The sequence below is a fragment of the Ambystoma mexicanum genome, chromosome 14 (genome assembly GCF_040938575.1).
Source record: "Ambystoma mexicanum isolate Mex_15411 chromosome 14, UKY_AmexF1_1, whole genome shotgun sequence".
In the NCBI taxonomy this organism is placed as follows: Eukaryota; Metazoa; Chordata; class Amphibia; order Caudata; family Ambystomatidae; genus Ambystoma; species Ambystoma mexicanum.
Window position 1 is genome coordinate 22362114 of NC_090940.1, and position 23589 is coordinate 22385702.

Genomic DNA, 23589 nt, shown 5'->3' on the forward strand with positions numbered 1-23589 from the left:
CTGTTACAGTAGTCCAGCTTTGAGAGAACCAGGGCTCTAGAGACAGTGAGCTTCTGGGGGAAGGAGAGGAAAGGAAGGATACCTCTGAGGAGGTTTAGCTGGTAGTGTGACTTCTTAGAGACGTCGGATATGTGAGGAGAGAAGGAGAGTGTGGAGTCGAAGATGACCCTGAGGTTTTTTGACTTGCAGGTAGGAGCAGGAAGAGGTCCAAGAGAGGCTGGCCAGAGAGCTGCAGGGAAGGAGGGAGTGGGTGTGCCGATGAGTAGAATCTCAGTCTTACTGGCATTAAGGCAGAGGTCTTTGGCGGCACACCAGTCCTGGATAGCAGAAAGACAGTCGGAGATGAGGGAAGGAGAAGAGGAGGCCGAGGGTAGCCTGAAAATGAGCTGGGTACCATCCGCATAGCACTGAAATTTGGGACAGAGAGCGGCGATGCGGTGAGCAAGAAGTGCCAGATACTGGTTGAAAAGCCAGGAGAGAGGTTAGATCCCTGGGGGACACCACAGGTAGAGAAAAAGATGTCAGAGAGGAAAGGCCCCAGTTGGACCTTGGAGGGTCGATTGGAGAGGAAAGGGGTCAGCCACACCAGAGCCTGACCAGTGATACCCGGGTTATCATGGAGACGGTTGAGCAGGATGGTATGGTTGACAGTATCAAAGGCAGAAGAGAGATCAAGCAAAATAAGAACACATGGAGTGTTAGAGTCAAGGTTCGAGAGCAGGTCCTCACGGATGTTCAGGAGAGCAGTTTCCGTGCTTCTGGCAGCTCTGAAGCCAGACTGATGGTCACGAAGGCTACCAACAGATTCAGCATGGAGATTAAGCTGGGAGATGGCCAGTTTCTCCAGGAGCTTGCCCAGGAAGGGAGTGATAGAGATTGGGCGATAGTTAGCTGGGCAGGAGGGGTCAGAAGAGGGTTTCTTAAGAAGGGGGTGCACCAGGGAGTGCTTGAGAGGGGATGGGAAGGCTCCAGAGGCGAAGGAGTGATTGCAGAAGTCAGCAAGGGCAGGAGCCAAGGAGTCGATGTGGTCCTTGATAGTTTTGGAGGAACAGGGGTGGACCTGTTTTGACGAGACTTTCATAGATCGGACTTGTCTCGAAACCTCGTCAGCAGAAAAAGAGTTTTTGAAATGAAGTGAAAGGCCAGTGCTGTGCAGAGGGCCTGGGAGGGGACAGGAGAGGTAGAGACTGCAGCAGGATTGGCCAGCTCCTTGCAGATTTTAAAGAGTTCGGCCGAATTGTTAGATGCCGCAGAGATCCGGGCTTGGATGAGGGCTCTCTTCTTGGAGAGAACGGAGAGCCGGTATTGCCTTTGGAGCAGGCGACAGGCCAGTTTGTCAGAGGATGAACATGAAGCATGCCATTTCCTCTCTGCCGCCCTGCACTTGCGTTTAAGGGTGACGAGATTCGAGTCATACCAGGAGTTACATTTGGCTTTGGGCTTCAGGCGGATTCTCATGACAGGGGCAAGAATATCAAGAGTATCAGATATAGCAGAGTGGAGAGTGGAGAGGGCTGTGTCAGGGTGGGAGTCAGCCGAAGGGGGAGGAGGGGGCGAGAAGGTGGCAGCGAAAGCCGCAGCTGACACGCACTTCATGGGTCGGATGACCGAGAAGGAAGGTGGCAGTGATCAGGGTGGCTTAGCCTGTGCGGGTAGGGAAGGTGAGGTGGGAGGAAAGGAGAAAGTGATCACTCCAAGAGAGAGGAGTGGAGAGAGGGACAGAGAGGGGAAGGTCAGAGGAGATCAGAGCATCAAGAGTGTGCCCTGCAGAATGAGTCGGCCCAGACGGGAGAATAGAGAGTGAGAGTGAGTCGCAGAGGTCGAGAAAAAGAGTCCAGAGGGGGGACAGGAGGCATCCAGGTGGATGTTGAAGTCTCCAAGAAGGAGGAGTTGAGTGGTTGAGGACAGGAGTGAGGAGGAGACGTCCGCCCACTCAGAGAGGAAGGAGGAAATTTGACCAGGTGGCCGATAGATAGTAGCCACGGTAAGGGAATGGCTAGGAGAGAGAGAGAGTCGGCAGACAAGACATTCAAAAGAGGAGTAGATCTGCGTGGGAGTAACAGTGGCAGGAATCCACTCAGGGAAGATAAGGGCCACACCCCCCCCAGCACGGTTGGGCCTGGGCACTGAGAGGATCTTGTAACCGTCAGGTAAGAGTGTGTCAAAGCTGGTGACAGAGCTGGCCGTGAACCATGTCTCAGTGAGACCGAGTACGTCAAGGTCCAGTTCCTCAAGAAGGCAGCAGATATCAGAGGAATGTTTGACAGCAGAGCGAGAGTTAAGAGTAGCAATGTGGAGAAGGTTGCCATCTTTGAAGGACTTCTGGGGAGGGGTACAGATCAGAGGTACGCCCTGCGGAGGTGAGGAGGGAGAGCGAGAGGGGGCAGGGAGGGAGGGTGGAGGCAAGGTAGCCGAGGACAGAGGAGGGGGGACAGCAGGAGAGTACAGGAAGTTGATGAGGCACGCGAAGCGTCTATCAAAGAGGTGAAGGTTGGCCTGAGGGCCTTGGACCAAGACGGTCCCATTAGCATAGACATTAATGATGGCCTTAGAGGAGTGGAAGGAGGCCAAGAGGACATCCCAACGGGTGCCACCATTAATGGGAGAAGAGGAGAAAGGAGAGAGCACACAGACCATATGAAGGGTCCATAGGTCAGGTGAAGGCACAAAAAAGAGGATGTCACTGAGAGTTTCCTTGGAGGAGGCACTAGTGTAGGTGTCAGCAATAGGGAGGCCTGGGTTGGAGACCAGGATGTCCTTTTTAAACTTTTTCCTACCAGATTTAGTGACGAGAGAAGGATAGTCAATGGAGAAGCAGTTAGAAAAGATAGGTGAGATAGAGAGCACCATGGAATAGGAGGTAGTGGGGGGGAAGATAGGACGAGCGCAAGAGGACAGGAAGAGAGCAGCAAGCCCTAGTTTACCACAAGTTCAGAGCACAAGAGAACACAGTAATGTGTATCGGGCAGGTACCCAGTGGAGAGGCCACCTAAGTTTGAAAATCCTGCGAGGGGAGAAAAACTCTAGTTTACTACAAGTTCAGAACACAAGTGAACACAGTAATGCGAATCAGGTGGATACAAGGTGAAACCTTTCGTTGAATTGGCCCACCTTTTGTTTTTTGAGCATTTTTTCAGAAGCCTGTTCACCAGAGCTGTGTCAGTATGTTGCTGACCAGAACATTTTGGATCCCTTTAAGCTGGCCAGGTTGGCTGACACGTGGGTCTCCCACCGGGTGTCCTCTAAGGACTCCAGTGGGAAGGACAAGGACAAAGAAAAGGGGATCTCTCAGAAAGCTGAGGAGTCCCAAAAGAAATCACAGTCGGGTAAACCAAAACCTTCCTCCCCTAAGGCCCAAAAGTCTAGTGGGGATAAATCCTCTGTGGGTGGAAATAAGAGTAGTGGTCCACCTGCTGCAAAGCAGGCTCCCAGTGGTTCCAGTACTGTACCCCGCATTCCTGGCACTTGTTGGGACTGTGGGGCTCTGGATCACAAGATTGGTGACCCCAAGTGTAAAGGAAAGGCACTTGGAGTCCATACTGTCAGCCTGGCCTACCCTTACCCCATGCCTGAGGTGGAGGCCACTGTCTTCCCCTCCTCTACAGGGATCACATTCGGTGTTCCTATAGAGATTTCCCTAGTGTCCCTTGGGGCCTGGGACCAGTACGAAGAAGTACTGGCGACAATCCTACAGAACACCCGTAGGTTTTTGAGAAGTGTCCTCTTGAATGGCCAGCCTTCTACTGGTTTGAGAGACACTGGGGCAAGCATGACAGTGGTGGACAGGACCCTGCTCAAGCCAGAAGACTATGTAGGTGCTCCTCTGAGAACCACCAGGTTAGCTGGTGGGCCTCCCAAATTATCGCCTGTAGCCTTAGTCACACTCATGATTGGAGACAAGACAGCAAAGCTTCCTGTCCTGCTTCAGGACAATGTCTCTGCTAACATTCTGTTAGGAAATGATCTAGTAGAGTTGGGGTTGATCTCGGATGGTCTCCCCATGACTGCTGCTGCAGTCACTAGGTCACAGGTGACACAGGGTCTGGCTGTGAGTCAGATACCCGAGTCAAAGGCGAGGCCTAAGGCAAGAAGACGGAAGTGCAAGAAGGCCACCTCTGTGAAGGGGCTCCTTCTCTTCCTGCTGTTCCTACAGCACCCATTGGGATCTATGCTCCGGACAGGCTAGGTCCAGTGGAAAACCCAAACTCAATTCCTGAGGGAGAAGAGACAGAAGACTCTCCTGTGGGAGAGATTCTCAACCCGGAGGACCATCCTGATCTTCAATGCCTGCTGGCTGAAGGGGGACCCTCCCGTGCAGACTTCTGTAAGGGACAGAGAGAGTGCCACTCTCTCTCTCGAGGGTCTGTGGAAACAGGCTCTGTCCCAGGCACAAGGAGAAGTGCCTAGGACATTCCAGATCTATTGGGAGGGTGAGCTCCTTGTTAGTGAGCCCACTAAGCCTGAACCTGGTGGCCTCAAGAGGTTGGTGGTACCCCAGGTTTACAGGCCCTTCCTGCTGCAGTTTGCACATGAGGTGCCCTTAGCTGGTCATCTTGGTACCAAGAAGACTAAGCAGAGGCTCTCTGCCCATTTTTACTGGCCAAGGATGGGAGTAGAAGTGGAGTCCCACTGCAGGACCTGCCCAACTTGTCAGTTATCTGGAAAGACTGGAGGCGGTGTCATTGTCCCACTGCAGCTGTTGCCAGTGGTTGGCACACCGTTTGAGAGTGTGGGCATCGACATTGTCAGCCCCCTTGACTCTCCTACTTCAGGTGGACATCGGTTCATCCTGGTCTTGGTTGATCATGCAACGAGGTACCTTGAGGCTATACCCCTTCGGACTGTTACTGCCAAGGTGGTTGCCAGGGATTTCCTGGGCATTTTTACCCGGGTTGGATGCCCTAAGGAGTTTGTCTCTGACAGAGGATCCAACTTCATGTCTAGTTACATGAAAACCATGTGGAAAGAGTGCGGGGTAACCTACAAGTTCTCCACCTCTTACCATCCCCAGACCAATGGTCTGGTGAGAGATTTAACAAAACTCTCAAGGGCATGCTAGGCGCTTTGGAAGAGCCCCTAAGGAGGAAATAGGATCTCCTCCTGCCATGCCTGCTGTTCACTTACAGAGAGGTACCTGTGTGAGGGATGAGTGCTCTGCTTTTGCTGTACCTGCTCTCTGTGTGAGGGGTGCATACACTGCTTTTGCTGTACCTGCTCTCTGTGTGAGGGAAGGGTGCACTGCTTTTGCTGTACCTGCTCTCTGTGTGAGGGAAGGGTGCACTGCTTTTGCTGTACCTGCTCTCTGTGTGAGGGGTGCATACACTGCTTTTGCTGTACCTGCTCTCTGTGTGAGGGAAGGGTGCATTGCTTTTGCTGTACCTGCTCTCTGTGTGAGGGATGAGTGCTCTGCTTTTGCTGTACCTGCTCTCTGTGTGAGGGGTGCATACACTGCTTTTGCTGTACCTGCTCTCTGTGTGAGGGAAGGGTGCACTGCTTTTGCTGTACCTGCTCTCTGTGTGAGTGAAGGGTGCACTGCTTTTGCTGTACCTGCTCTCTGTGTGAGGGGTGCATACACTGCTTTTGCTGTACCTGCTCTATGTGTGAGGGAAGGGTGCACTGCTTTTGCTGTACCTGCTCTCTGTGTGAGGGATGAGTGCTCTGCTTTTGCTGTACCTGCTCTCTGTGTGAGGGAAGAGTGTACTGCTTTGCTGTACCTGCTCTGTGTGTGAGGATGGTCTGCCCTGCTGTTGCCTGTGCAGTACTTTATCTGCATCTGAGTACATGCCAGGAAAGCATGAACTGTTTTGTGGTACCTGCTTGATTTTGCTGGACCTGCTCTGTGTGTAAAAGAAGCTTTGCTTTTGCTGGACCTGCTCTGTGTGTAAAGGGAGCTTTGCTTTTGCTGGACCGGCTCTGTGTGTAAAGGAAGCCTTGCTTTTGCTGAACCTGCTCTGTGTGTAAAGGAACCTTTGCTTTTGCTGGACCGGCTCTGTGGGTGAGGGAAGCTGTACTGCTTCACTTTTGCTGTGCCTACTGTGTATGTGAAGGAAGCTTACACTGCTTTGCTTTCGCTATGCCTGCTGTGTGTATGAGGGAAGCATGCACTGCTTTGCTTTTGCTGTGTGTGTAAGAGACACGTGCACTGCTTTGCTTTTGCTGTGCCTGCTGTGTATGTGAGAGATGCTTGCACTGCTTTGTTTTTGCTGTGCCTGCTTTGTGTGTGAGGGAAGCGTGCACTGCTTTGCTTTTCCTGTGCCTGCTGTGTATGTGAGAGACGCTTGCACTCCTTTGCTTTTGCTGTGCCTGCTGTGTGTGTGAGGGAAGCTTGCACTGCTTTGCTTTTGCTGTGCCTGCTGTGTGTGTAAGTGAAGCTTGCACTGCTTTACTTTTGCTGTGCCTGCTGTGTGTGTGAGGGAAACTTGTACTGCTTTGCTTTTGCTGTGCCTGCTGTGTGTGTCAGCGAAGCATGCTCTGCTTTGCTATTGCTGTGCTTGCTGTGTGTGTGAGGGAAACCTGCACTGTTTTGCTTTTGCTGTGCCTCCTGTGTGTGTGAGGGAAGCTGTACAGCTTTGAACTTGCTTTGCCTGCTGTGTGTGTGAGAGACGGTTGCACTGCTTTGCTTTTGCTTTGCCTGCTGTGTGTCTGAGGGAAGCTTGAACTGCTTTGCTTTTGCTGTGCCTGCTGTGGGTGTGACAGACAGTTGCAATGCATTGCTTTTGCTGTGCCTGCTGTGTGTCTGAGGGAAGCTTGCACTGCTTTGCTTTTGCTGTGCCTACTATGTGTGTGAGGGAAGCTTGCACTGCTTTGCTTTTGCTGTGTATGCTGTGTGTGAGGGAAGCATGCACTGCTTTGCTTTTGCTGTGCCTGCTGTATGTGTGAGAGACACTTGCACTACTTTGCTTTTGCTGTGACTGCTGTGTGTGAATGAAGCTTGCACTGCATTGCTTTTGCTGTGCCTGCTGTATGTGTGAGGGACGCTTGAACTGCTTTGCTTTTGCTGTGCCTGCTGTGTGTGTGAGAGAGACACTTGCACTGCTTTGCTTTTGCTGTGCCTGCTATGTGTGTGAGAGAAGCATGCACTGCTTTGCTTTTGCTGTGCCTGCTGTGTATGTGAGAGATGCTTGCACTGCTTTGCTTTTGATGTGCCTGCTGTGTGTGAGAGACACTTGCACTGCTTTCTTTTGCTGTGCCTGCTGTGTGTGTGAAGGAAGCTTACACTGCTTTGCTTTTGCTATGCCTGCTGTGTGTAAGTGAAGCTTTCACTGCTTTGCTTTTGCTGTGCCTGCTGTGTGTGTCAGGGAAGTGTGAACTGCTTTGCTTTTGCTGTGCTTGCTGTGTGTGTGAGGGAAACCTGCACTGCTTTGCTTTTGCTGTGCCTGCTGTGTGTGTCAGGGAAGCGTGCACTGCTTTGCTTTTGCTGTGCTTGCTGTGTGTGTGAGGGAAGCTTGCACTAATTGTCTTTTGCTGTGCCTCCTGTGTGTGTGAGGGAAGCTGCACTGCTTTGCTTTTGCTGTGCCTGCTGTGTGTGTGAGAGACGGTTGCACTGCTTTGTTTTCGCTGTGCCTGCTATGTGTCTGAGGAAGCTTTCACTACTTTGCTTTTTCTGTGCCTGCTGTGTGTGTGAGAGATGGTTGCAATGCTTTGCTTTTGCCTTGCCTGCTGTGTGTCTGAGGGAAGCTTGCACGGCTTTGCTTTTTCTGTGCCTGCGGTGTGTGTGAGAGATGCCTGCACTGATTTGCTTTTGCTGTGACTGCTGTGTGTGAATGAAGCTTGCACTGCTTTGCTTTTGCTGTGCCTGCTGTCTGTGCGAGGGATGCTTGAACTGCTTTCCATTTGCTGTGCCTGCTGTGCATGTGAGAGATGCTTGCACTGCTTTGTTTTTGCTGTGCCTGCTCTGTGTGTGAGGGAAGCGTGCACTGCTTTGCTTTTGCTGTGCCTGCTGTGTATGTGAGAGATGCTTGCACTGCTTTGCTTTTGCTGTGCCTACTGTGTGTGTGAGGGAAGCGTGCACTGCTTTGCTTTTGCTGTGCCTGCGGTGTGTGTGAGAGACGCTTGCACTGTTTTGCTTTTGCTGTACCTGCTGTGTATGTGGGAGATGCTTGCACTGCTTTGCTTTTGCTGTGCCTGCTGTGTGTGAGAGAAACCTGCACTGCTTTGCTTTTGCTGTGCCTGCTGTGTGTGTGAAGGAAGCTTACACTGCTTTCCTTTTGCTATGCCTGCTGTGAGTGTGAGGGAAGCATGCACTGCTTTGCTTTTGCTGTGCCTGCTGTGTGTGTAAAAGACGAGTGCACTGATTTGCTTTTGCTGTGCCTGCTGTGTATGTGAGAGCCACTTGCACTGCTTTGTTTTTGCAGTGCCTGCTGTGTGTGTGTGAGGGAAGCATACACTGCTTTGCATTTGCTGTGCCTGCTGTGAGTGTAAGAGATATGTGCACTGCCTTGCTTTTCCTGTTCCTGCTGTGTGTAAGTGAAGCTTGTACTGCTTTGATTTTGCTATGCCTGCTGTGTTGTGAGGGAGGGAAGCTTGCACTGCTTTGCTTTTGCTGTGCCTGCTGTGTGTATGAGGGAAGTGTGCAATGCTTTGTTTTTGCTGTGCCTGCTGTGTGTGTGTGAGGGAAGTGTGCATTGCTTTGCTTTTGCTGTGCCTGCTGTGCATGGCAGAGATGCTTGCACTGCTTTGCTTTTGCTGTGCCTGCTGTGTATGAGAGAGACACTTACACTGCTTTGCTTTTGCTGTGCCTGCTGTGTGTGTGAGGGAAGTGTGCACTGCTTTGCTTTTGCTGTGCCTGCTGCATGTGTAAGAGACACATGCACTGCTTTGCTTTTGCTGTGACTGCTACGTGAATGAAGCTTGCAATGCTTTGTTTTGCTGTGCCTGCTGTGTGTGTGAGGGAATCTTGAACTGCTTTGCATTTGCTGTGCCTGCTGTGTGTGTCAGGGAAGCGTGGACTGCTTTGCTTTTGCTGTGCTTTCTGTTTGTGTGAGGGTAGCTTGCACTGCTTTGCTTTTGCTGTGCCTGCTGTGTATGTGAGAGATGCTTGCATTGCTTTGCTTTTGGTGTGCCTGCTGTGTGTGTGAGGGCAGTGTGCACTGCTTTACTTTTGCTGTGCCTGCTGTGTGTGTGAAGGAAACTTACACTGTTTTGCTTTTGCTGTACCTGCTGTGTATGTGAGAGATGCTTGCACTGCTTTGCTTTTGCTGTGCCTGCTGTGTGTGTGAGACACTTGCACTGCTTTGCTTTTGATGTGCCTGCTGTGTGTGTGAAGGAAGCTTACACTGCTTTGCTTTTGCTGTGCCTGCTGTGACTGTAAGAGACGAGTGCACTGATTTGCTTTTGCTGTGCCTGCTGTGTATGTGAGAGACACTTGCACTGCTTTGTTTTTGCAGTGCCTGCTGTGTGTGTGTGAGGGAAGCATACACTGCTTTGCATTTGTTGTGCCTGCTGTGAGTGTAAGAGACATGAGCACTGCCTTGCTTTTCCTGTTCCTGCTGTGTGTAAGTGAAGCTTGCACTGCTTTGATTTTGCTGTGCCTGCTGTGTGTGAGAGGGAAGTGTGCACTGCTTTGCTTTTGCTGTGCCTGCTGCATGTGTAAGAGACGCATGCACTGCTTTGCTTTTGCTGCGACTGCTGTGTGTGTGAGGGAAGCTTGAACTTCTTTGCATTTGCTGTGCCTGCTGTGTGTGTCAGGGAAGCTTGCACTGCTTTGCTTTTGCTGTCCTTGCTGTGTGTGTGAAGGAAGCTTGCACTGCTTCGCTTTTGCTGTGCTTGCTGTGTGTGTGAGGGAAGCTTGCACTGCTTTGCTTTTGCTCTGCCTGCTGTGTGTGTGAGGGAAGCGTGCGCTGCTTTGCTTTTGCTGTGCCTGCTGTGTGTGTAAGAGACGCTTGCAATGCTTTGTTTTTGCTGTGCCTGCTGTGTGTGTCAGACACTTGCACTGATTTGTTTTTGCTGTGCCTGCTGTGTGTGTAAGAAATGCTTATACTGCTTTGTATTTGCTTTGCCTGCTGTGTGTGCGAGGGACGCCTGCACTGCTTTGCTTTTTCTGTGCCTGCTGTGTGTGTGAGGGAAGCGTGCACTGCTTCGCTTTTGCTGTGCCTGCTGTGTATGTGAGAGATGCTTGCACTTGTTTGCTTTTGCTGTGCCTGCTGTGCGTGTAAGATAAACATGCACTGCTTTGCTTTTGCTGCACCTGCTGTGTGTGAGAGGGAAGCATGCACTGCTTTGCTGTGCTTGCTGTGCGTGTGAGGTAAGCGTGCACTGCTTTGCTTTTGCCTTCCTTACTGTGTGTGAGAGATGCTTGCACTGCTTTGCTTTTACTTTGCTTGCTGTGTGTGTGAGGGAAGCGTGCACTGCTTTCCTTTTGCTGTGCCGGCTGTGTGTGTGAGAGACGCTTGCACTGTTTTGCTTTTGCTGTACCTGCTGTGTGTGTCAGATACTTGCACTGCTTTGTTTTTGCTGTGCCTGCTGTGTGTGTGAGGGAAGCATGCACTGCTTTTCTTTTGCTGTGCTTGCCGTGTGTGTGTGAGGGAAGCTTGCAATGCTTTGCTTTTGCCCTGCCTGCTGTGTGTGTGAGGGAAGCGTGCACTGCTTTGCTTTTGCTGTGCCTGCTGTGTGATTAAGAGATGCATGCACTGCTTTGCTTTTGCTGTGCCTGCTGTGTGTGTAAGAGATGCTTGCAATGCTTTGTTTTTGCTGTGCCTGCTTCGTGTGTCAGATACTTGCACTGCTTTGTTTTTGCTGTGCCTGCTGTGTGTGTAAGGTATGCATGCAGTGCTTTGCTTTTGCTGTACCTGCTTTGTGTGTGAGGGAAGCTTGCACTGCTTTGCTTTTGCTGTCCTTGCTGTGTGTGTGAGGGAAGCTTGCACTGCATTGATTTTGCTGTGCTTGCTGTGTGTGTGAGGGAAGCCTGCACTGCTTTGCTTTTGCTCTGCCTGCTGTGTGTGTGAGGGAAGCGTGCACTGCTTTGCTTTTGCTGTGCCTGCTGTGTGTTTAAGAGACACATGCACTGCTTTGCTTTTGCTGTGCCTGCTGTCTGTGTAAGAGACACTTGCAATGCTTTGTTTGCTGTGCCTGCTGTGTGTGTGAGGGAAGCGTGCACTGCTTTGCTTTTGCTGTGCCTGCTGTGTGTGTAAGAGACGCTTGCAATGCTTTGTTTTTGCTGTGCCTGCTGTGCGTGTCAGACACTTGCACTGGTTTGTTTTTGCTGTGCCTGCTGTGTGTGTAAGAAATGCTTATACTGCTTTGTATTTGGTTTGCCTGCTGTGTGTGTGAGGGACGCTTGCACTGCTTTGCTTTTTCTGTGCCTGCTGTGTGTGTGAGGGAAGCGTGCACTGCTTTGCTTTTGCTGTGCCTGCTGTGTATGTGAGAGACGCTTGCACTTGTTTGCTTTTGCTGTGCCTGCTGTGTGTGTAAGATAAACATGCACTGCTTTGCTTTTGCTGCACCTGCTGTGTGTGAGAGGGAAGCATGCACTGCTTTGCTGTGCTTGCTGTGTGTGTGAGGGAAGTGTACACTGCTTTGCTTTTGCCTTCCCTAATGTGTGTGAGAGATGCTTGCACTGCTTTGCTTTTACTTTGCTTGCTGTGTGTGTGAGGGAAGCGTGCACTGCTTTGCTTTTGCTGTGCCGGCTGTGTGTGTGAGAGACGCTTGCACAGTTTTGCTTTTACTGTACCTGCTGTGTGTGTGAGGGAAGCATGCACTGCTTTTCTTTTGCTTTGCTTGCCGTGTGTGTGTGAGGGAAGCTTGCAATGCTTTGCTTTTGCCCTGCCTGCTGTGTGTGTGAGGGAAGTGTGCACTGCTTTGCTTTTGCTGTGCCTGCTGTGTGTGTAAAAGATGCTTGCAATGCTTTGTTTTTGCTGTGCCTGCTTCGTGTGTCAGATACTTGCACTGCTTTGTTTTTGCTGTGCCTGCTGTGTGTGTAAGATATGCATGCAGTGCTTTGCTTTTGCTGTGCCCGCTTTGTGTGTGAGGGAAGCTTGCACTTCTTTGCTTTTGCTCTGCCTGCTGTGTGTGTGAGGGAAGCGTGCAATGCGTTGCTTTTGCTGTGCCTGCTGTGTGTTTAAGAGACACATGCACTGCTTTGCTTCTGCTGTGCCTGCTGTCTGTGTAAGAGACACTTGCAATGCTTTGTTTGCTGTGCCTGCTGTGTGTGTCAGATACTTGCACTGCTTTGTTTTTGCTATACCCGCTGTGTGTGTAAAGTATGCATGCACTGCTTTGCTTTTGCTGTGCCTACTGTGTGTGAGAGATGCTTGCACTGCTTTGCTTTTGCTTTTGCTGTGCCTGCTGTGTGTGTGAGGGAAGCATGCACTGCTTTGCTTTTGCTGTGCCGGCTGTGTGTGTGAGAGACGCTTGCACTGTTTTGCTTTTGCTGTACCTGCTGTGAGTGTGAGAGATGCTTGCACTGCTTTGCTTTTGCTGTGCGTGCTGTGTGTGTGAGGGAAGCGTGATCTGCTTTGCTTTTGCTGTGCTTGCAGTGTGTGTGAGAGAAGCTTGAAATGCTTTGCTTTTACTCTGCCTGCTGTGTTTGTGAGGGAAGCATGCAGTGCTTTGCTTTTGCTGTGCCTGCTGTGTGTTTAAGAGACACATGCACTGCTTTGCTTTTGCTGTGCCTGCTGTCTGTGTAAGAGACACTTGCAATGGTTTGTTTGCTGTGCCTGCTGTGTGTGTGAGGGAAGCGTGCACTGCTTTGATTTTGCTGTGCCTGCTGTGTGTGTAAGAGACGCTTGCAATGCTTTGTTTTTGCTGTGCCTGCTGTGTGTGTCAGACACTTGCACTGATTTGTTTTTGCTGTGCCTGCTGTGTGTGTAAGAAATGCTTATACTGCTTTGTATTTGCTTTGCCTGCTGTGTGTGTGAGGGACGCTTGCACTGCTTTGCTTTTTCTGTGCCTGCAGTGTGTGTGAGGGAAGCGTGCACTGCTTTGCTTTTGCTGTGCCTGCTGTGTATGTGAGAGATGCTTGCACTTGTTTGCTTTTGCTGTGCCTGCTGTGTGTGTAAGATAAACATGCACTGCTTTGTTTTTGCTGTGCCTGCTGTGTGTGTAAGATATGAATGCAGTGCTTTGCTTTTGCTGTGCCCGCTTTGTGTGTGAGGGAAGCTTGCACTGCTTTGCTTTTGCTGTCCTTGCTGTGTGTGTGAGGGAAGCTTGCACTGCATTGCTTTTGCTGTGCTTGCTGTGTGTGTGAGGGAAGCTTGCACTGCTTTGCTTTTGCTCTGCCTGCTGTGTGTGTGAGGGAAACGTGCACTGCTTTGCTTTTGCTGTGCCTGCTGTGTGTTTCAGAGACACATGCACTGCTTTGCTTTTGCTGTGCCTGCTGTCTGTATGAGACACTTGCATTGCTTTGTTTGCTGTGCCTGCTGTGTGTGTCAGATACTTGCACTGCTTTGTTTTTGCTGTGCCTGCTGTGTGTGTAAAATATGCATGCACTGCTTTGCTTTTGCTGTGCCTACTGTGTGTGAGAGATGCTTGCACTGCTTTGCTTTTGCTGTGCCTGCTGTGTGTGTGAGGGAAGCATGCACTGCTTTGCTTTTGCTGTGCCGGCTGTGTGTGTGAGAGACGCTTGCACTGTTTTGCTTTTGCTGTACCTGCTGTGAGTGTGAGAGATGTTTGCACTGCTTTGCTTTTGCTGTGCGTGCTGTGTGTGTGAGGGAAGTGTGCACTGCTTTGCTTTTGCTGTGCTTGCAGTGTGTGTGAGGGAAACTTGAAATGCTTTGCTTTTACTCTGCCTTCTGTGTGTGTGAGGGAAGCGTGCAGTGCTTTGCTTTTGCTGTGCCTGCTGTGAGTTTAAGAGACAAATGGACTGCTTTGATTTTGCTGTGCCTGCTGTGTGTGTAAGAGACGCTTGCAATACTTTGTTTTTGCTGTGCCTTCTGTGTGTATCAGATACTTACACTGCTTTGCTTTTGCTGTGCCCGCTTTGTATGTGAGGGATGCTTGCACTGCTTTGCTTTTGCTGTCCTTGCTGTGTGTGTGAGGGAAGCTTGCACTGCTTTGCTTTTGCTGTGCCTGCTGTGTGTGTGAGGGAAGCGTGCACTGCTTTGCTTTTGCAGTGCCTGCTGTGTGTGTAAGAGACGCTTGCAATGCTTTGTTTTTGCTGTGCCTGCTGTGTGTGTCAGACACTTGCACTGATTTGTTTTTGCTGTGCCTACTGTGTGTGTAAGAAATGCTTGTACTGCTTTGTATTTGCTTTGCCTGCTGTGTGTGTGAGGGAAGCGTGCACTGCTTTGCTTTTCCTATACCTGCTGTGTCTGTGAGAGACGCTTGCACTTGTTTGCTTTTGCTGTGCCTGCTGTGTGTGTAAGATAAACATGCACTGCTTTGCTTTTGCTGCACCTGCTGTGTGTGTGAGGGAAGCATGCACTGCTTTGCTGTGCTTGCTGTGTGTGTGAGGGAAGCGTGCACTGCTTTGCTTTTGCTGTGCCTACTGTGTGTGAGAGATGCTTGCACTGCTTTGCTTTTACTTTGCTTGCTGTGTGTGTGAGGGAAGCGTGCAGTGCTTTGCTTTTGCTGTGCCGGCCATGTGTGTGAGAGACGCTTGCACTCTTTTGCTTTTGCTGTATCTGCTGTGTATGTGAGAGATGCTTGAACTGCTTTGCTTTTGCTGTGCCTGCTGTTTGTGAGAGGGAAGCGTGCACTGCTTTGCTTTTGCTGTACTTGCTGTGTGTGTGAGGGAAGCTTGCAATGCGTTGCTTTTGCTATGCCTGCTGTGTGTGTGAGGGAAGCGTGCACTGCTTTGCTTTTGCTCTGCCTGGTGTATGTGTGAGAGAAGTGTATACTGCTTTGCTTTTGCTGTGCCTTCTGTGTGTGTAAGATATGCATGCACTGCTTTTCTTTGGCTGTGCCCGCTTTGTGTGTGAGGGAAGCTTGCACTGCTTTGCTTTTGCTGTCCTTGCTGTGTGTGTGAGGGAAGCTTGCACTGCTTTGCTTTTGCTATGCTTGCTGTGTTTGTGAGGGAAGCCTGCACTGCTTTGCTTTTGCTCTGCCTGCTGTGTGTGTGAGGGAAGCGTGCACCTCTTTGCTTCTGCTGTGCCTGCTGTGTGTTTAAGAGAAGCATGCACGGCTTTGCTTTTGCTGTGACTGCTGTGTGTGTAAGAGACACTTGCAATGCTTTGTTTGCTGTGCCTGCTGTGTGTGTCAGATACTTGCACTGCTTTGTTTTTGCTGTGCCTGCTGTGTGTGTGAGGGAAGCGTGCACTGCTTTGCTTTTGCTGTGCTTGCCGTGTGTGTGTGAGGGAAGCTTGCAATGCTTTGCTTTTGCTCTGCCTGCTGTGTGTGTGAGGGAAGCGTGCACTGCTTTGCTTTTGCTGTTCCTGCTGTGTGTTTAAGAGATGCATGTGCTGCTTTGCTTTTGCTGTGCCTGCAGTGTGTGTAAGAGATGCTTGCAATGCTTTGTTTTTGCTGTACCTGCTGTGTGTGTGATGGAAGCGTGCACTGCTTTGCTTTTGCTGTGCTTGCCGTGTGTGTGTGAGGGAAGCTTGCAATGCTTTGCTTTTGCTCTGTCTGCTGTGTGTGTGAGGGAAGCGTGCACTGCTTTGCTTTTGCTGTGCCTGATGTGTGTTTAAGAGATGCATACACTGCTTTGCTTTTGCTGTGCCTGCTGTGTGTGTAAGAGACAATTGCAATGCTTTGTTTTTGCTGTGCCTGCTGTGTGTGTCAGATACTTGCACTGCTTTGTTTTTGCTGTGCCTGCTGTGTGTGTAAGCTATGCATGCACTGCTTTGCTTTTGATGTGCCCGCTTTGTGTGTGAGGGAAGCTTGCACTGCTTTGCTTTTGCTGTCCTTGCTGTGTGTGTGAGGGAAGCTTACACTGCTTTGCTTTTGCTGTGCTTGCTGTGTGTGTGAGCTAAGCTTGCACTGCTTTGCTTTTGCTCTGCCTGCTGTGTGTGTGAGGGAAGCGTGCACTGCTTTGCTTTTGCTCTGCCTGCTGTGTGTGTGAGGGAAGCGTGCACTGCTTTGCTTTTGCTGTGCCTGCTGTGTGTTTGAGACGCATGCACTGCTTTGCTTTTGCTGTGCCTACCGTGTGTGTAAGAGACACTTGCAATGCTTTGTTTCCTGTGTCTGCTGTGTGTGTCAGATACTTGCACTGCTTTGTTTTTGCTGTGCCTGCTGTGTGTGTAAAATATGCATGCACTGCTTTGCTTTTGCTGTGCCTACTGTGTGTGAGAGATGCTTGCACTGCTTTGCTTTTGCTGTGCCTGCTGTGTGTGTGAGGGAAGCATGCACTGCTTTGCTTTTGCTGTGCCGGCTGTGTGTGTGAGAGACGCTTGCACTGTTTTGCTTTTGCTCTGCTGCTGTGTGTGTGAGGGAAGCGTGCAGTGCTTTGCTTTTGCTGTGCCTGCTGTGAGTTTAAGAGACAAATGGACTGCTTTACTTTTGTTGTACCTGCTGTGTGTGTAAGAGACACTTGCAATGCTTTGATTCTGCTGTGCCTGCTGTGTTTGTCAGATACTTGCACTACTTTGTTTTTGCTGTTCCTGCTGTGTGTGTAAGATATGCATGCACTGCTTTGCTTTTGCTGTGCCCGTTTTGTGTGTGAGGGAAGCTTGCACTGCTTTGCTTTTGCTGTCCTTGCTGTGTGTGTGAGGGAAGCTTGCACTGCTTTGCTTTTGCTGTGCTTGCTGTGTGTGTGAGGTAAGCTTGCACTGCTTTGCTTTTGCTCTTCCTGCTGTGTTTGTGAGGGAAGCGTGCACTGCTTTGCTTTTGCTGTGCCTGCTGTGTGTTTAAGAGACGCATGCACTGCTTTGCTTTTGCTGTGCCTACCGTGTGTGTAAGATACACTTGCAATGCTTTGTTTGCTGTGTCTGCTGTGTGTGGCAGATATTTGCATTGCTTTGTTTTTGATGTGCCTGCTTTGTGTGTAAAATATGCATGCACTGCTTTGCTTTTGCTGTGCCTACTGTGTGTGAGAGATGCTTGCACTGCTTTGCTTTTGCTGTGCGTGCTGTGTGTGTGAGGGAAGCGTGCCCTGCTTTGCTTTTGCTGTGCTTGCTGTGTGTGTGAGGGAAGCTTGCAATGCTTTGCTTTTGCTCTGCCTGCTGTGTGTGTGAGGGAAGTGTGCAGTGCTGTGCTTTTGCTGTGCCTGCTGTGAGTTTAAGAGACAAATGGACTGCTTTGCTTTTGCTGTACCTGCAGTGTGTGTAAGAGATGCTTGCAATACTTTGTTTTTGCTGTTCTGCTGTGTGTATCAGATACTTGCACTGCTTTGTTTTTGCTGTGCCTGCTGTGTGTGTAAGATATGCATGCACTGCTCTGCTTTTGCTGTGCCCGCTTTGTGTTTGAGTGATGCTTGCACTGCTTTGCTTTTGCTGTCTTTGCTGTGTGTGTGAGGGAAGCTTGCACTGCTTTGCTTTTGCTCTGCCTGCTGTGTGTGTGAGGGAAGTGTGCACTGCTTTGCTTTTGCTGTGCCTGCTGTGTGTTTAAGAGAGGCTTGCAATGCTTTGTTTTAACTATGCCTGCTTTGTGTGTCAGACACTTGCACTGATTTGTTTTTGCTGTGCCTACTCTGTGTGTAAGAAATGCTTGTACTGCTTTGTATTTGCTTTGCCTGCTGTGTGTGTGAGGGACGCTTGCACTGTTCTGCTTTTTCTGTGCCTGCTGTGTGTGTGAGGGAAGCGTGCCCTGCTTTGCTTTTGCTGTGCCTGCTGTGTATGTGAGAGACGCTTGAACCTGTTTGCTTTTGCTGTGCCTGCTGTGTGTGTAAGATAAACATGCACTCCTTTGCTTTTGCTGCACCTGCTGTGTGTGTGAGGGAAGCATGCACTGCTTTGCTGTGCTTGCTGTGTGTGTGAGGGAAGTGTGCACTGCTTTGCTTTTGCTGTGCCTACTGTGTGTGAGAGATGCTTGCACTGCTTTGCTTTTACTTTGCTTGCTGTGGGTGTGAGGGAAGCGTGCACTGCTTTGCTTTTGCTGTGCCGGCCATGTGTGTGAGAGACGCTTGCACTGTTTTGCTTTTGCTGTATCTGCTGTGTATGTGAGAGATGCTTGCACTGCTTTGCTTTTGCTGTGCCTGCTGTGTGTGTGAGGGCAGCGTGCACTGCTTTGCTTTTGCTGTGCCTGCTGTGTGTGTAAGATATGCATGCACTGCTTTGCTTTTGCTGTGCCTGCTGTGTGTGTAAGATATGCATGCACTGCTTTGCTTTTGCTGTGCCGGCTTTGTGTGTGAGGGAAGCTTGCACTGCTTTGCTTTTGCTGTCCTTGCTGTGTGTGTGAGGGAAGCTTGGACCGCTTTGCTTTTGCTGTGCTTGCTGTGTGTGTGAGGGAAGCCTGCACTGCTTTGCTTTTGCTCTGCCTGCTGTGTGTGTGAGGTAAGCTTGCACTGCTTTGCTTTTGCTCTGCCTGCTGTGTGTGTGAGGGAAGCGTGCACTGCTTTGCTTTTGCTGTGCCTGCTGTCTGTTTAAGAGACGCATGCACTGCTTTGCTTTTGCTGTGCCTACCGTGTGTGTAAGAGACACTTGCCATGTTTTGTTTGCTGTGTCTGCTGTGTGTGTCAGATACTTGCACTGCTTTGCTTTTGCTGTGCCTGCTGTGTGTGTGAGGGAAGCATGCACTGCTTTGCTTTTGCTGTGCCGGCTGTGTGTGTGAGAGATGCTTGCACTGCTTTGCTTTTGCTGTGCCTGCTGTGTGTGTGAGGGAAGCATGCACTGCTTTGCTTTTGCTGTGCCGGCTGTGTGTGTGAGAGATGCTTGCACTGCTTTGCTTTTGCTGTGCCTGCTGTGTGTGCGAGGGAAGCATGCACTGCTTTGCTTTTGCTGTGCCTGCTGTGTTTTTAAAAGACGCATGCACTGCTTTGCTTTTGCTGTGCCTACCGTGTGTGTAAGAGACACTTGCAATGCTTTGTTTGCTGTGTCTGCTGTGTGTGTCAGATACTTGCACTGCTTTGTTTTTGCTGTGCCTGCTGTGTTTGTAAAATATGCATGCACTGCTTTGCTTTTGCTGTGCCTACTGTGTGTGAGAGATGCTTGCACTGCTTTGCTTTTGCTGTGTGTGCTGTGTGTGTGAGGGAAGCGTGCACTGCTTTGCTTTTGCTGTGCTTGCTGTGTGTGTGAGGGAAGCTTGCAATGCTTTGCTTTTGCTCTGCCTGCTGTGTGTGTGAGGGAAGCATGCAGTGCTTTGCTTTTGCTGTGCCTGCTGTGAGTTTAAGAGACGAATGGACTGCTTTGCTTTTGCTGTACCTGCTGTGTGTGTAAGACGCTTGCAATACTTTGTTTTTGCTGTGCCTGCTGTGTGTATCAGATACTTGCACTGCTTTCTTTTTGCTGTGCCTGCTGTGTGTGTAAGATATGCATGCACTGCTCTGCTTTTGTTGTGCCCGCTTTGTGTGTGAGTGATGCTTGCACTGCTTTGCTTTTGCTGTCCTTGCTGTGTGTGTGAGGGAAGCTTGCACTGCTTTGCTTTTGCTCTGCCTGCTGTGTGTGTGAGGGAAGCGTGCACTGCTTTGCTTTTGCTGTGCCTGCTGTGTGTGTAAGAAATGCTTGAACTGCTTTGTATTTGCTTTGCCTGCTGTGTGTGTGAGGGACGCTTGCACTGTTCTGCTTTTTCTGTGCCTGCTGTGTGTGTGAGGGAAGTGTGCCCTGCTTTGCTTTTGCTGTGCCTGCGGTGTATGTGAGAGACGCTTGAACTTGTTTGCTTTTGCTGTGCCTGCTGTGTGTGTAAGATAAACATGCACTGCTTTGCTTTTGCTGCACCTGCTGTGTGTGTGAGGGAAGCATGCACCGCTTTGCTGTGCTTGCTGTGTGTGTGAGGGAAGCGTGCACTGCTTTGCTTTTGCTGTGCCGGCCATGTGTGTGAGAGACGCTTGCACTGTTTTGCTTTTGCAGTGCCTGCTGTGTATGTGAGAGACGCTTGCACTTGTTTGCTTTTGCTGTGCCTGCGGTGTATGTGAGAGACGCTTGAACTTGTTTGCTTTTGCTGCGCCTGCTGTGTGTGTGAGGGAAGCATGCACCGCTTTGCTGTGCTTGCTGTGTGTGTGAGGGAAGCATGCACTGCTTTGCTTTTGCCCTGCCTGCTGTGTGTGTGAGGGATGCATGCACTGCTTTGCTTTTCCTCTGCCTGTTGTGTGTTTCAGAGACACATGCACTGCTTTGCTTTTGCTGTGCCTTCTGTGTGTGTAAGAGATGCTTGCAATGCTTTGTTTTTGCTGTGCCTGCTTTGTGTGTCAGATACTTGCACTGCTTTGTTTTTGCTGTGCCTGCTGTGTATGTGAGAGATGCTTGCACTGCTTTGCTTTTGCTGTGTCTGCTGTGTGTGTGAGGGAAGCATGCACTGCTTTGCTTTTGCTGTGCTTGCTGTGTGTGTGAGGGAAGCTTGCAATGCTTTGCTTTTGCTATGCCTGCTGTGTGTGTGAGGGAAGCGTGCACTGCTTTGCTTTTGCTGTGCCTGCTGTGTGTGTGAGGGAAGCGTGCACTGCTTTGCTTTTGTTGTGCCTGCTGTGTGTGTAAGAGACACTTGCAATGCTTTGTTTGCTGAGCCTGCTGTGTGTCAGATACTTGCACTGCTTTGCTTTTGCCTGCCTGCTGTGTGTGTAAGAGACACTTGCAATGCTTTGTTTGCTGAGCCTGCTGTGTGTCAGATACTTGCACTGCTTTGTTTTTGCTGTGCCTGCTGTGTGTGTAAAATATGCATGCACTGCTTTGCTTTTGCTGTGCCTACTGTGTGTGAGAGATGCTTGCACTGCTTTGCTTTTGCTGTGCCTGCTGTGTGTGTGAGGGAAGCGTGCACTGCTTTGTTCTTGCTGTGCCGGCTGTGTGTGTGAGAGACGCTTGCACTGTTTTGCTTTTCCTGTACCTGCTGTGTATGTGAGAGATGCTTGCACTGCTTTGCTTTTGCTCTGCTTGCTGTGTGTGTGAGGGAAGCTTGCAATGCTTTGCTTTTGCTCTGCCTTCTGTGCGTGTGAAGGAAGTGTGCAGTGCTTTGCTTTTGCTGTGCCTGCTGTGTGTTTAAGAGACGCATGCACTGCTTTCCTTTTGCTGTGCCTGCTGTGTGTGTAAGAGACAATTGCAATGCTTTGTTTTTGCTGTGTCTGCTGTGTGTGTCAGATACTTGCACTGCTTTATTTTTGCTGTGCCTGCTGTGTGTGTAAGATATGCATGCACTGCATTACTTTTGCTGTGCCCGCTTTGTGTGTGAGGGAAGCTTGAACTGCTTTGCATTTGCTGTGCCTGCTGTGTGTGTGAGGGAAGCTTGCACTGCTTTGCTTTTGCTGTGCTTGCTGTGTGTGTGAGGTAAGCTTGCACTGCTTTACTTTTGCTTTCCTTGCTGTGTGTGTGAAGGAAGCTTGCACTGCTTTGCTTTTGCTGTGTTCGCTGTGTGTGTTAGGGAAGCTTGCACTGCTTTGCTTTTGCTCTGCCTGCTCTGTGTGTGAGGGAAGTGTGCACTGATTTGCTTTTGCTGTGCCTGCTGTGTGTTTAAGAGACACATGCACTGCTTTGCTTTTGCTGTGCCTGCTGTGTGTGTCAGACACTTGCACTGCTTTTTTTTGCTGTGCCTGCTGTGTGTGTAAGAAATGCTTGCACTGCTTGGTATTTGCTGTGCCTGCTGTGTGTGTGTGAGGGACGCCTGCACTGCTTTGATTTTTCTGTGCCTGCTGTGTGTGTGAGGGAAGCGTGCACTGCTTTGCTTTTGCTGTGCCTTCTGTGTGTGTAAGAGATGCTTCCAATGCTTTGTTTTTGCTGTGCCTGCTTTGTGTGTCAGATACTTGCACTGCTTTGTTTTTGCTGTGCCTGCTGTGTATGTGAGAGATGCTTGCACTGCTTTGCTTTTGCTGTGCCTGCTGTGTGTGTGAGGGAAGCATGCACTGCTTTGCTTTTGCTGTGCTTGCTGTGTGTGTGAGGGAAGCTTGCAATGCTTTGCTTTTGCTATGCCTGCTGTGTGTGTGAGGGAAGCGTGCACTGCTTTGCTTTTGCTGTGCCTGCTGTGTGTGTGAGGGAAGCGTGCACTGCTTTGTTTTTGCTATGCCTGCTGTGTGTTTAAGATATACATGCACTGCTTTTCTTTTGCTGTGCCTGCTTTGTGTGTGAGGGAAGCTTGCACTGCTTTGCTTTTACTGTCCTTGCTGTATGTATGAGGGAAGCGTGCACTGCTTTGCTTTTGCTGTGCCTGCTGTGTGTTTAAGAGACGCATGCACTGCTTTGATTTTGCTCTGCCTGCTGTGTGTGTAAGAGACACTTGCAATGCTTTGTTTGCTGTGCCTGCTGTGTGTGTCAGATACATGCACTGCTTTGTTTTTGCCGTGCCTGCTGTGTGCGTGAGGGAAGCATGCACTGCTTTTCTTTTGCTGTGCTTGCCGTGTGTGTGAGGGAAGCTTGCAATGCTTTGCTTTTGCCCTGCCTGCTGTGTGTGTGAGGGATGCGTGCACTGCTTTGCTTCTTTGCTTTTCCTCTGCCTGCTGTGTTTTTAAGAGACACATGCACTGCTTTGCTTTTGCTGTGCCTTCTGTGTGTGTAAGAGATGCTTGCAATGCTTTGTTTTTGCTGTGCCTGCTTTGTGTGTCAGATACTTGCACTGCTTTGTTTTTGCTGTGTGTGTAAGATATACATGCACTGGTTTGCTTTTGCTGTGCCTGCTTTGTGTGTGATGGAAGCTTGAACTGCTTTGTTTTACTGTCCTTGCTGTGTGTGTGAGGGAAGCTTGCACTGCTTTGCTTTTGCTGTGCTTGCTGTGTGTGTGATGGAAGCTTGCACTGCTTTGCTTTTGCTCTGCCTGCTGTGTGTGTGATCGAAGCGTGCACTGCTTTGCTTTTGCTGTGCCTGCTGTGTGTTTAAGAGACGCATGCACTGCTTTGCTTTTGCTGTGCCTGCTGTGTGTGTAAGAGATGCTTGCACTGCTTTGCTTTTGCTCTGCCTGCTGTGTGTGTGATCGAAGCGTGCACTGCTTTGCTTTTGCTGTGCCTGCTGTGTGTTTAAGAGACGCATGCACTGCTTTGTTTTTGCTGTGCCTGCTGTGTGTGTAAGATATACATGCACTGCTTTGCTTTTGTTGTGCCTGCTTTGTGTGTGATGGAAGCTTGCACTGCTTTGCTTTTACTGTCCTTGCTGTGTGTATGAGGGAAGCTTGCACTGCTTTGCTTTTGCTGTGCTTGCTGTGTGTGTGAGGGAAGCTTGCACTGCTTTGCTTTTGCTCTGCCTGCTGTGTGTGTGAGGGAAGCGTGCACTGCTTTGCTTTTGCTGTGCCTTCTGTGTGTTTAAGAGATGCTTGCAATGCTTTGTTTTTGCTGTGCCTGCTTTGTGTGTCAGATACTTGCACTGCTTTGTTTTTGCTGTGCCTGCTGTGTATGTGAGAGATGCTTGCACTGCTTCGCTTTTGCTGTGCATGCTGTGTGTTTGAGGGATGCGTGCACTGCTTTGCTTTTGCTGTGCTTGCTGTGTGTGTGAGGGAAGCGTGCACTGCTTTGCTTTTGCTGTGCCTGCTGTGTGAGTGAGGGAAGCATGCACTGCTTTGTTTTTGCTGTGCCTGCTGTGTGTTTAAGATATGCATGCACTGCTTTGCTTTTGCTGTGCCCGCTTTGTGTGTGAGGGAAGCTTGCACTGCTTTGCTTTTTCTGTCCTCTCTGTGTGTATGAGGGAAGCGTGCACTGCTTTGCTTTAGCTGTGCCTG